This window comes from Oncorhynchus clarkii, chromosome 12 (genome assembly GCF_045791955.1).
Source record: "Oncorhynchus clarkii lewisi isolate Uvic-CL-2024 chromosome 12, UVic_Ocla_1.0, whole genome shotgun sequence".
Classification (NCBI taxonomy): domain Eukaryota; kingdom Metazoa; phylum Chordata; class Actinopteri; order Salmoniformes; family Salmonidae; genus Oncorhynchus; species Oncorhynchus clarkii.
Window position 1 is genome coordinate 48,798,854 of NC_092158.1, and position 11,405 is coordinate 48,810,258.

Consider the following 11,405-nt stretch of genomic DNA (forward strand, 5'->3'; position numbering starts at 1 on the left):
GAATAAGTGATTTTGAAAGGGTTTTCCTGCTAAAAATTGTGTACATTGGATATAGACTATTGCTATAATTTCTAAAACCTCTGTCCTCCACGATCGAAAATGGCTGGAAATTGGTGGCAATCATTTTAGCCAATGCAATATAAATTTGGCCTTGTTTTGCTACAGACATAGACTTTGGCATAAACTGGTCCATAGAAGACTGCGTTGCTGTGGGTCGTGGAGTAAGCATACTTGACTGAGTGCATACATCTCCACGTGTGGAGGTGCTGGCTCCACCACTATTGCTAGCAGGCCCGCTAGTTTCTCGAAGCTCCGCTACAGCTAGCTTCACAGTTGGGTGCACATTTTGCATATGCCGGTGTAGGATGTGCGTAGAACCGGCTTTATATGAGATTTTGTTTTGCAAATTCTATACTGTGCTCTAAGATTGTCTACATTATTAAAATGCATCCAAATGCTACTGTGCTTCCAACAAATTTTCCAGCTGTTGTTTTCACAGCTGTCCTTCCTCTCTCTCCTCAGCTGCTAAGTGTGTGACTGTGAGTGAGTTGGCTCAGCCCTCCCTTGTGCAACTTTGGTTCATTGGTTGACACTGCGTGTCTGATTGACAGGAACAACAGGTGAGGCTGTTAGTCTGAGCAGACAGTTAGAACGATTGTGTGTACGCCTGAGCATTTAGGCCTATATTATTATTTATTTTTTCTTCTTCTTTGAATTAGTTCAATCTATTCATTTAAATCTTTTGATTATTCAATCTTAATTTTTGATATTTTTTGAAATAGATTTGACTCTTCTGATATGCGAGCCAGCTCCCAACGTTCACCTACAAGAGCTGGCTCTTAGAGCCAATGTCACGTCCTGACCATAGAGAGTCCTTATTTTCTATGGTGGAGTAGGTCTAGTTTATATTTTCTATGTGGGGTTCTAGTTTTGTTTTCTATGTTGGTGTTTGGTATGATTCCCAATTAGAGGCAACTGGCTATCGTTGTCTCTAATTGGGGATCATATTTAAGTATCATTTTTCCACCTGTGTTTTGTGGGATATTCTTTATGGATAGTTGTACGTTAGCACTCCATTGTCATCACGTTTTGTTATTCTTTATTGTTTTGTGTGTTTCACTAAATAAAGATGTGGAACCTAGATCACACTTCACGTTGGTCCGAGTATGCTTCAAACGATCGTGACAGCCAACTCGTTCGCGAACGACCCATCACTAATACCCAGACCGCCGTCATGATCGATGCAGCTTTTTTCCAGATGCTTGAATTTGATGTGGGCAATTATATGCTCCCTGCTTTTGTTTTACCGTTTAGCTGAACGATCAATGTTCTTCAGGTCACTGTACCCACCTTTCGACCAAGGCTCAGACTCTCCAAAAAGCAGGCAAGGCCAGCAATACAGGCGGCTTGATGAAAGGCTCCCTGTTAACCAGCTAATCTTTCGATACCAGTTGGTATTGAATGCCCACACCTTTTCATTCTTCTTCATGAAACTGATCTCAGGCAGAGGTTGACCCTTGGTTTTAATTCACACCTTTTCCATGTAACGCAGAGAATGAAAGGGGTTCTTAAACAAAAAGTCAACTAAATTTGCGGTAGCATTGGCGGTAAAAACTGCACACTGGAGCTACTGCTACTTGCTACTGAGGTTAGCAAGGCAAATTGAAATAAATTGCACTAACTGGACACAAAAATTAAGTTCTAAAATGAATAAAACAATTTATCTACCTCCTTCTTCTCCTGTAGTTTGAAGAAACTAATTTGAATTGAATATCAACAAAATGCTAAACTATCACTTTTCAATCTCCATCCAATAATGTCACTAATTTACCAAGCTTCTCAACACATAGAACCACCACCCCCCATAATGCTCTGCGGCACAACCCCAATACAACACACTAGGTTAATTCTCTGATCCTAATCCTATGATTGGATGGACAACATATTTCAAAAGCTTTGATTGGTTGGACGTCATCCTCCGGAAGTGGTCATAATTACCATGTAGGTCTATGGAAGTGGGTGAGGTCTGTGAGCCTCCAAGGTTTTGTATTGAAGTCAACGTACCCAGAGGAGGACATTAGCTAGCTGTACTCCAGCTACGCCATGGTACTACCCCAGAGAGTGCTGTTGAAGTTACTATAGACCTACATTGCAAAACAGTGTGTTTTAATTAATTATTTGGTGACATATGAATATATTTAGTATAGTTTTATCTAAAAATGATTTTTTTAGTGTTTCACTATTTCTATTTATTTCACTGAGGAGGATGGTCCTCCCCTTCCTCCTCTGAGGAGCCATTGCTGCAAACATGGATGAGTACAAACAGTACAGCAATGCCCTCCGTAAGGCAAGCAAACAAGCAAAACATCAGTACAGAAAAAGTGGAATCGCAATTCAACTGCTCAGACACTAGACGTATGTGGCAGGGACTCCAGGCAATCACGGATTATAAAGGGAAAACCAGCCACATGGCGCATACCGAAACCTTGCTCTCGGACAGGCTAAACACCTCTGCCCCTTCGAGGAAAAGACAATGCAGACATTTAAGCATGTTAACCCCTCATGGCATCCCTGTCCGCATCCTCAGAGTATGTGCAAACCAGCTGACTGGAGTGTGACATATTGAATCTCTCCCTATCCCAGTTGTTTCAAGATTTCCACCATTGTTCCTGTACCCAAGAAAGTGAAGGAAAGAAGGCACAACAGTACTTCTTCAACCTCAGGAGGCTGAAGAAATGTGTATTTGCCCATAAGACTCTCACAAACTTCTACAGATGCACCATCCGCAACCGCTGGGCTCTCCAGAGGGCCCAACGCATCAGGACAAGAAAATGATCAAGGACCACAGCCACCCGAGCCACATCATGTTCACCGTACTACTACAGTTGAAGTCGGAAGTTTACACACACCTTAGCCAAATGCATTTAAACTCAGTTTTTCCATCATTCCTGACATTTAATCCAAGTAAAAATTCCCTGTCATAGGTCAGTTAGGATCACCACTTTATTTTAAGAATGTGATATGTCAGAATAATAGTAGAGAGAATTATTTATTTCAGCTTTTATTTCTTTCATCACATTCCCATTGGGTCAGAAGTTAACATACACTCAATTAGTATTTGCTAGCATTGCCTTTAAATTGTTTCACTTGGGTCAAACGTTTCGGGTAGCCTTCCACAAGCTTCCCACAATATGTTGGGTGAATTTTGGCCCATTCCCCCTGATAGAGCTGGTGTAACTGAATCAGGTTTGTAGGCCTCCTTGCTCGCACACGCTTTTTCAGTTTTGCCCACTAATTTTCTATAGGGTTGAGGTCAGGGCTTTGTGATGGCCACTCCAATACCTTGACTTTGTTGTCCTTATGCCATTTTGCCACAACTTTGGAAGTATGCTTGGGGTCATTGTCCATTTGGAACATGATGCTGCCACCCCTGTGCTTCACGGTTGGGATGGTGTCCTTCGGCTTGCAAGCCTCCCCCTTTTTCCTCCAAACATAACCATGGTCATTATGGCCAAAAAGTTATATTTTTGTTTCATCAGACCAGAGGACATTTCTCCAAAAAGTACGATCTTTGTCCCCATGTGCAGTTGCAAACCGTAGTCTGGCTTTTTTTATGGCGGTTTTGGAGCAGTGGCTTCTTCTTTGCTGAGTGGCCTTTCAGGTTATGTCGATATATGATGATGTTGACATGATCAGACCATTCAAAGTTACGGTAGATAAAACGTGATTTGATGTCATTTTATCTGTGACCAGAGACGCGGACACACATGGACGCGTACAAAGCTCTCCCTCACCCTCCATTTGGTAAATCCGACTACAATTCTATTCTCCTGATTTCTGCTTACAAGCGAAAATTAAAGCAGAAAGCTCCAGTGACTCGGTCTATAAAAAAATGGTCAGATGAAGCAGATGCAAAACTACCGCAAAACTACCGTTTTGCTATCACAGACTGGAATATGTTCCGGGATTCTTCCGATGGCATTGAGGAGTACACCACATCAGTCACTGGCTTTATTAATAAGTGCATCGAGGACGTCATCCTCACAGTGACTGTACGTACTACAGGTCGACCGATTATGATTTTTCAATGCCGATACAGATACCTATTATTGGAGGACCAAAAAAGCCGATACCGATTAATCGGACGATTTAAAAAAAAAAAAAAATGTATTTGTAATAATGACAATTACAACAATACCAATGAACACTTATTTTAACTTAATATAATACATCAATAAAATCAATTTAGCCTCAAATAAATAATGAAACATGTTCAATTTGGTTTAAATAATGTAAAAACGAATTGTTGGAGAAGAAAGTCATATGTGCCAATATGCAATATGTGCCATGTATGTGCCATGTAAAAATGTGTGCCATGTAAAATATGTGACATGTAAAAAAGCTAACGTTTAAGTTCCTTGCTCAGAACATGAGAACATATGAAAGTTGGTGGTTCCTTTTAACATGAGACTTCCATATTCCAAGGCAAGAGGTTTAGGTTGTAGTTAATATAGTATTTATAGGACTATTTCTCCCTATACCATTTGTATTTCATATACCTTTGACTATTGGATGTTCATATAGGCACTTTAGTATTGCCAGTGTAACAGTATAGCTTCCGTCCCTCTCCTCGCCCCTACCTGGGCTCGAACCTGGAACACATCGACAGCAGCCACACTCGAAGCAGCGTTACCCATCGCTCCACAAAAGCCGCGGCCCTTGCAGAGCAAGGGGAATAACCTCTCCAAATCTAAAAGCGAGTGACCTTTGAAACGGTATTAGCGCACACCAAGCTAACTAGCTAGCCATTTCACATTGGTTACACCAGCCATTAGGCTGATAGGCTTGAAGTCATAAACAGCGCTGTGCTTGCGAAGAGCTGCTGGCAAAACGCACGAAAGTGCTGTTTGAATGAATGATTACGGGCCTGCTGCTGCTCAGTCAGACTGCTCTATCAAATGAGACTTAATTATAACATAATAACACACAGAAATACGAGCCAATGGTCATTAATATGGTCGAATCCGGAAACTATCATTTCGAAAAACAAAACGTTTATTATTTCAGTGAAATACGGAACCGTTCGGTATTTTACCTAACGGGTGGCATCCCTAAGTCTAAATATTTTTGTTACATTGCCTAACCTTCAATGTTATGTCATAATTATGTAAAATTCTGGCAAATTAGTTCGCAATGAGCCAGGTAGCCCAAACTGTTGCATATACCCTGACTCTGCGTGCAATGAACGCTAGAGAAATGACACAATTTCACCTGGTTAATATTGCCTGCTAAACTGGATTAGTAGTTATAACTAGTGATTATGATTGATTGTGTTTTTTATAAGATAAGTTTAATGCTAGCTAGTAATTTACCTTGGCTTCTACTGCATTCGCGTAACAGGCAGGCTCCTCGTGGAGTGCAATGGTTAGAGTGTTGGACTAGTTAACTGTACGGTTGCAAGATTGGATCCCCTGAGCTGACAAGGTGAAAATCTGTCGTTCTGCCCCTGAACAAGGCAGTTAACCCACCGTTCCAAGGCCGTCATTGAAAATAAGAATGTGTTCTTAACTGACTTGCCTAGTTAAATAAAGGTATATAAAAAAATAAATAATAATAATTGGAAATCGGCGCCCAAAAATACAGATTTCCGATTGTTATGAAAACTTGAAATCGGCCCTAATTAATCGGCCATTCCGATTAATCGGTCGAACTCTAGTACAAACATACCCCAACCAGAATCCATGGATTACAGGCAACATTCGCACTGAGCTAAAGGGTAGAGCTGCCGCTTTCAAGATGCGGGACTCTAACCCCGAAGCTTATAAGAAATCCTGCTATGCCCTCCGACGAACCATCCATCAGGCAAAGCGTCAATACAGGGCTAAGATCGAATCGTACAACACCGGCTCCGATGCTCGCCTTATTTGGCAGGGCTTGCAAACTATTACAGACTACACAGGGAAGCACAGTCGCGAGCTGCCCAGTGACACAAGCCTACCAGATGAGCGAAACCACTTCCATGCTCGCTTCGAGGCAAGCAACACTGAAGCATGCATGAGAGCATCACCTGTACTGGATGACTGTGTGATCACGCTCTCCGTAGCCGACGTGAGTAAGACCTTTAAACGGTCAACATTCACAAGGCTGAGGGGCCAGATGGATTACCAGGATGTGTGCTCCGGGCATGTGCTGACCAACTGGCAGGTGTCGTCACTGACATTTTCAACATGTCCCTGATTGAGTCTGTAATACCAACATGTTTCAAGCAGACCACCATAGTCCCTGTGCCCAAGAACACGAAGGCAACCTGCCTAAATGACTACAGACCGTAGCACTCACATACGTAGCTATGAAGTGCTTTGAAAGGCTGGTAATGGCTCACATCAACACCATTATCCCAGAAACCCTAGACCCACTCAAATTTGCATACCACCCAAACAGATTCACTGTTGATGCAATCTCTATTGCACTCCACACTTTCCTTTTCCACCTGAACAAAAGGAACACCTATGTGAGAATGCTATTCATTGACTACAGCTCAGCGTTCAACACCATTGTACCCTCAAAGCTCATCACTAAGCTGACGGTACTGGGTCTAAACACCTCCCTCTGCAATCAGATCTTGGACTTCCTGACGGGCCGCCCCCAGGTGGTGAGGGTAGGTAGCAACACATCTGCCACACTGATCTTCAAAACTGGAGCCCCCCAGGGGTGCGTGCTCAGTCCCCTCCTGTACTCCCTGTTCACCCACGACTGCATGGCCAGACACGACTCCAACACCATCATTAAGTTTGCAGACGACACAAAAATGGTAGGCCTGATCACCGACAACGACGAGACAGCCTATAGGAAGGAGGTCAGAGACCTGGCCGGGTGGTGCCAGAATAACAGCCTATCCCTCAATGTAACCAAGACTAAGGAGATGATTGTGGACTACCGGAAAAGGAGGACCGAGCACGCCCCCATTCTCATCGACGGGGCTGAGAGTTTCAAGGTGCTTGGTGGCCACATCACCCACAAACTAGAATGGTCCAAACACACCAAGACAGTCGTGAAGAGGGCATGACAAAGCCTATTCCCCCTCAGGAAACTAAAAGGATTTGGCATGGGTCCTCAGATCCTCAAAAGTTTCTACAGCTGCAACATCGAGAGCATCCTGACTGGTTGCATCACTGCCTGGTACGGCAATTGCTCGTTCTCCGACCGCAAGGCACTACAGAGGGTGGTGTGTACGGCTCAGTACATCACTGGGTCTAAGCTGCCTGCCATCCAGGACCTCTACACCAAGCAATGTCAGAGGAAGGCCCTAAAAATGGGAAAATACCACAGCCACCCCAGTCATAGACTTTTCTCTCTACTACCGCATGGCAAGCGGTACCGGAGTGCCAAGTCTAGGACAATAAGGCTTCTCAACAGTTTTTACCCCCAAGCCATAAGACTCCTGAACAGGTAATCAAATGGCTACTCAGGCTATTTGCATTGTGTGCCCCCTCCAATCCCTCTTTTACGCTGCTGCTACTCTCTGTTTATCAAATATGCATAGTCACTTTAACTATACATTCATGTACATACTACCTCAATTGGCCCGACCAACCAGTGCCCCCACACATTGGCTAACCGGGCTATCTGCATTGTGTCCCGCCACCCGCCACCCACCACCCGACAACCCCTCTTTTACGCTACTGTTACTCTCTGTTTATCATATATGCATAGTCACTTTAACCATATCTACCTCAATCAGCCCGACTAACCGGTGCCTGTATGTAGCCTCGCTACTGTCGTTTTACTGTTGTTTTTATTTCTTTACTTACCTAATTGTTCACCTAATCTTTTTTGCATTGTTGGTTAGAGCCTTTCACTGTAAGCATTTCACTGTAAGGTCTACACCTGTTGTATTCAGTGCACGTGACAAATAAACTTTGATTTGACCAATGTCCTTGAGCCTTCTTCGACAGGCACATCTAATGCAAATCTATGGCAGCACCCCTTGGGCTTGAATTTTCGCACTCTCCCTGTTGATTTTGCGATGACATCGTGTCCCCATGAGTGACAGAACACTGAGCCAATCCCGACGCAACTAGCGAACATTACCAACCCCAACACTGTATTTTCTGCTGGCTTCCCCACCACCACAGAAAGCACTGAGCTAGGCTGAAACACCTGCATGTTGGAGCTGCCTTACTCAAGAAAGCAAAAAATAGTCAATTTTTGAATGCGGCTTTATTAACTCAAAGATTCTATTTATTTTTTTACAATGTTTGTAACCTGATATGGGAGACGTATTAAAATGCCAAAATAACATGTAAAGCAGGCAACAGTTAACTAAACAGGTGGGGCTCAAAACACCTGCCTTGAATGACGGGTTGCCACTGGGTATGGGTAATTAAAATCATATAGTGAAACATTATTTGCTGTTGGATCCGACCTCAAAAGTATTTTTTATGTCCTCTGCAGAGCGGCTAGACAGCATACAGCTTTGAAAATCATCGTCCAAACAGCAACTGAAGGGCGAATGCGATCTAATGCACGTCTTGCCAATGTGCAAATTCTCCATACTAACATTACATCAACATAATGTATCATGTATACATCAGGCCGACATCGGCGCGATGTACAGTATGTGTGCTATCTGGGTAGCTAACAAACACATAAAGATTGGTTATTTACAACAAATCAGTCTTATACAATATCAGTGATATTTTAGCATAAAGTTGCCTTAATTTTGTAAGATGTTTGCTATATCACCTTTTTCCCTCTCTAGGCTTGAGTAGTGATGGAACGATCAATACCTCGAGCTCTGATGCTCCGATTAAGTTTTCACAGCGCTACTGATCCAAACTCTTAAAAGACAATACCCTATCCCCTCAGCCCTGAAATGAAATGGACACTTCTGATGACGTATCATGACGACTGACGAGTATACACTTGCAGGGCGAGGGAGGAAGAAATTATTTTTTTTAAATACAAAAAATCATAATACAAAAATGAACTTACATTGCTACATCAATCTTGTCTAACAAAACAAAACACATGTATTAACAAGAAAATACTCAAGCATACAAAACATATCAATAAAATAATACAAAAAATAAACAATTTTTGTGCAATTGTATTCACTCTGAAAAAAGATTATTATAATGATTCAGGAAGATGTTATTGTTGTTGTTATTCACTAGGGTTAATGTTTTAATAAGATAATTAAATTAAATCAGAAAAATTTGTAATTTTGGTATAGAATTTTGGAATTTTTTTTGTGTATGAAGTATTTGGCAACAAGAATAAAACAATTAACAATCATTTCAGTGGTCTTGTTATCATTGCAATAGTAACATATTATATATTTAATGTCAAAAACATAGGCAGTGTTCATAATGGTAAATAAGTATTTTGCAAGGTTTTCCCAAAATTCTGACACAGATTTACATTCAAAGAACAAGTGAGACAAATTCTCACCTTCTTTTTCACAGAAAATGCAGAAATCATCAATAGCCACACATTTGGATACCGTATAATTACATGGATATATCTAATGTAAAATTTTGAAGTGCACTTCCTTGACTTTGTTTGGTATACAGTATTTGTAAGGCCTTAACCATGCATTTTTCCAGACAATGTCAGGAATAAGCATGTTCCATAAAAGCTTTCCTCTCTGTGTAAGTTGGTTTTGTGAATGAAGAATTTGTCTTACATATTTATTACAACAAGATCTCTCAAGTAAGCCAACACCTTCTAATCTGAGTTCTGGATAAACTTTGTGATCATTTCCCAAAAAGATAATTTCCCACTTATTTCACAAGTGTAGTTAGGCCACTGGGAATGGCTTTGATCACAGAAATAAACTCTCTGAAAGGTATTGGAAACTCTTTCAACTTTATAAATTGTTCATATGTGAGAATATTACCCTTGTTGTCGAAAATATCCATAACAAAGTCAATATTCCTCTCATGCCAGCTGGTGTAGAACAATGACATTCCTTACAGTTATGTCTGAATTATTCCACAAAAGAGCTTTATGTGGGGAAAAATTGTGCAGGAAACATATTTTCCAGGCCATTAAAGCTTGTTGGTGAAACCTAGCCAATTTAGCAGGTAATCTTTCAGGAATATAATTACATTTCAGTAAAATTGAAGACCTCCCAATTTATTAAACACATTATTTGGAATGAAATAGCATATTGAATCAGTATTGATCGAACATTTTTTCAACCAGTTTATCTTGAAAGTGTTATTTATGTCAACAAATTCCAACACTTCTAGACCGCCTTCAGCTCTTTTGTTAGATAGGACAGATTATTTTAGTTTGTGAGACTTATTTTTCCAGATGAAGTCAAGAAAGGTCTTATTAATCTCTTTACAAGTAGCTGGAGTTACACATAATGATAATGAGGGATACACAAAACGGGACAGTCCCTCTGCCTTGGACAGAAGTACTCTCCCAAGTATAGAAAGATATCTTAGTAGCCAATTATTAAAAATATTTTTAGTTCTCTTAATTTTAGGAGAGAAATTCAAATGTGGTCTGTGTTTTTTTTGACAGATGAATTCCTAAATGTTTAACACAGTCCTTTACAGGAATATTTTCTATTTCTTTATCATCAGAGTCAAATAAACATAAGATTTCACATTTAGAAACATTCAGCATTAATCCTGATGCAATAGAAAATGCAGTTATAGCATTAAGGGCATGGGCGACCTGGTCTTTGTCTCTTAAGAAAAGAGTAGTATCATCAGCCAGTTGGGAGATTTTGATTTCTTTGTTAAAAATGGTTAGGCCATACAAAGTTGCATTATTCAGAATATCTGGAGATAGAAGTTCCACAACCAAAAGGAATCAAAATGGCGAAATTGGGCATCCCTGTCGTACACTTCTGTTGATACTGAATATTTTGGAAGTATTAAGGTTTAGTAGCACAGAACTGTTTATCTTTGTAAAACATGCAAATTACTTTAATAAAATTTCACCAAACCCAAAAAAGTTTAAGAGACCTAAAGAGAAATGAATGTTCAATTGTGTCAAAGGCTTTACCAAAGTCCAAAAATAGGACAACCGCATCTGAGTCAATTGCATCTGAATAATCTATAGTCCAAGACTAAACAAATGTCAGAGTTTATGTGACGACCCTTCATAAATCCTGTTTGAGTCTCATTTAAAATGGTATCTATTCCTTTCTTTAATATTTTGGCATAAACCAGAACAATCAATTTGTAATTAACATTTAATTAAGTAATTGGTCTCCAATTGTCAATGAGAGAAGGGTCTTTATCGGGAATCAATGAAATAAGGCCATATTTCATAGTGGAGACCATTTCCCCATTTTTAATGCAATCTTGAAACATATTGAAAATCGGGTCTTCTTGTAACTCCCAAAACTGTCTATAGAATTCAACTGACAGGCCATCAGGGCC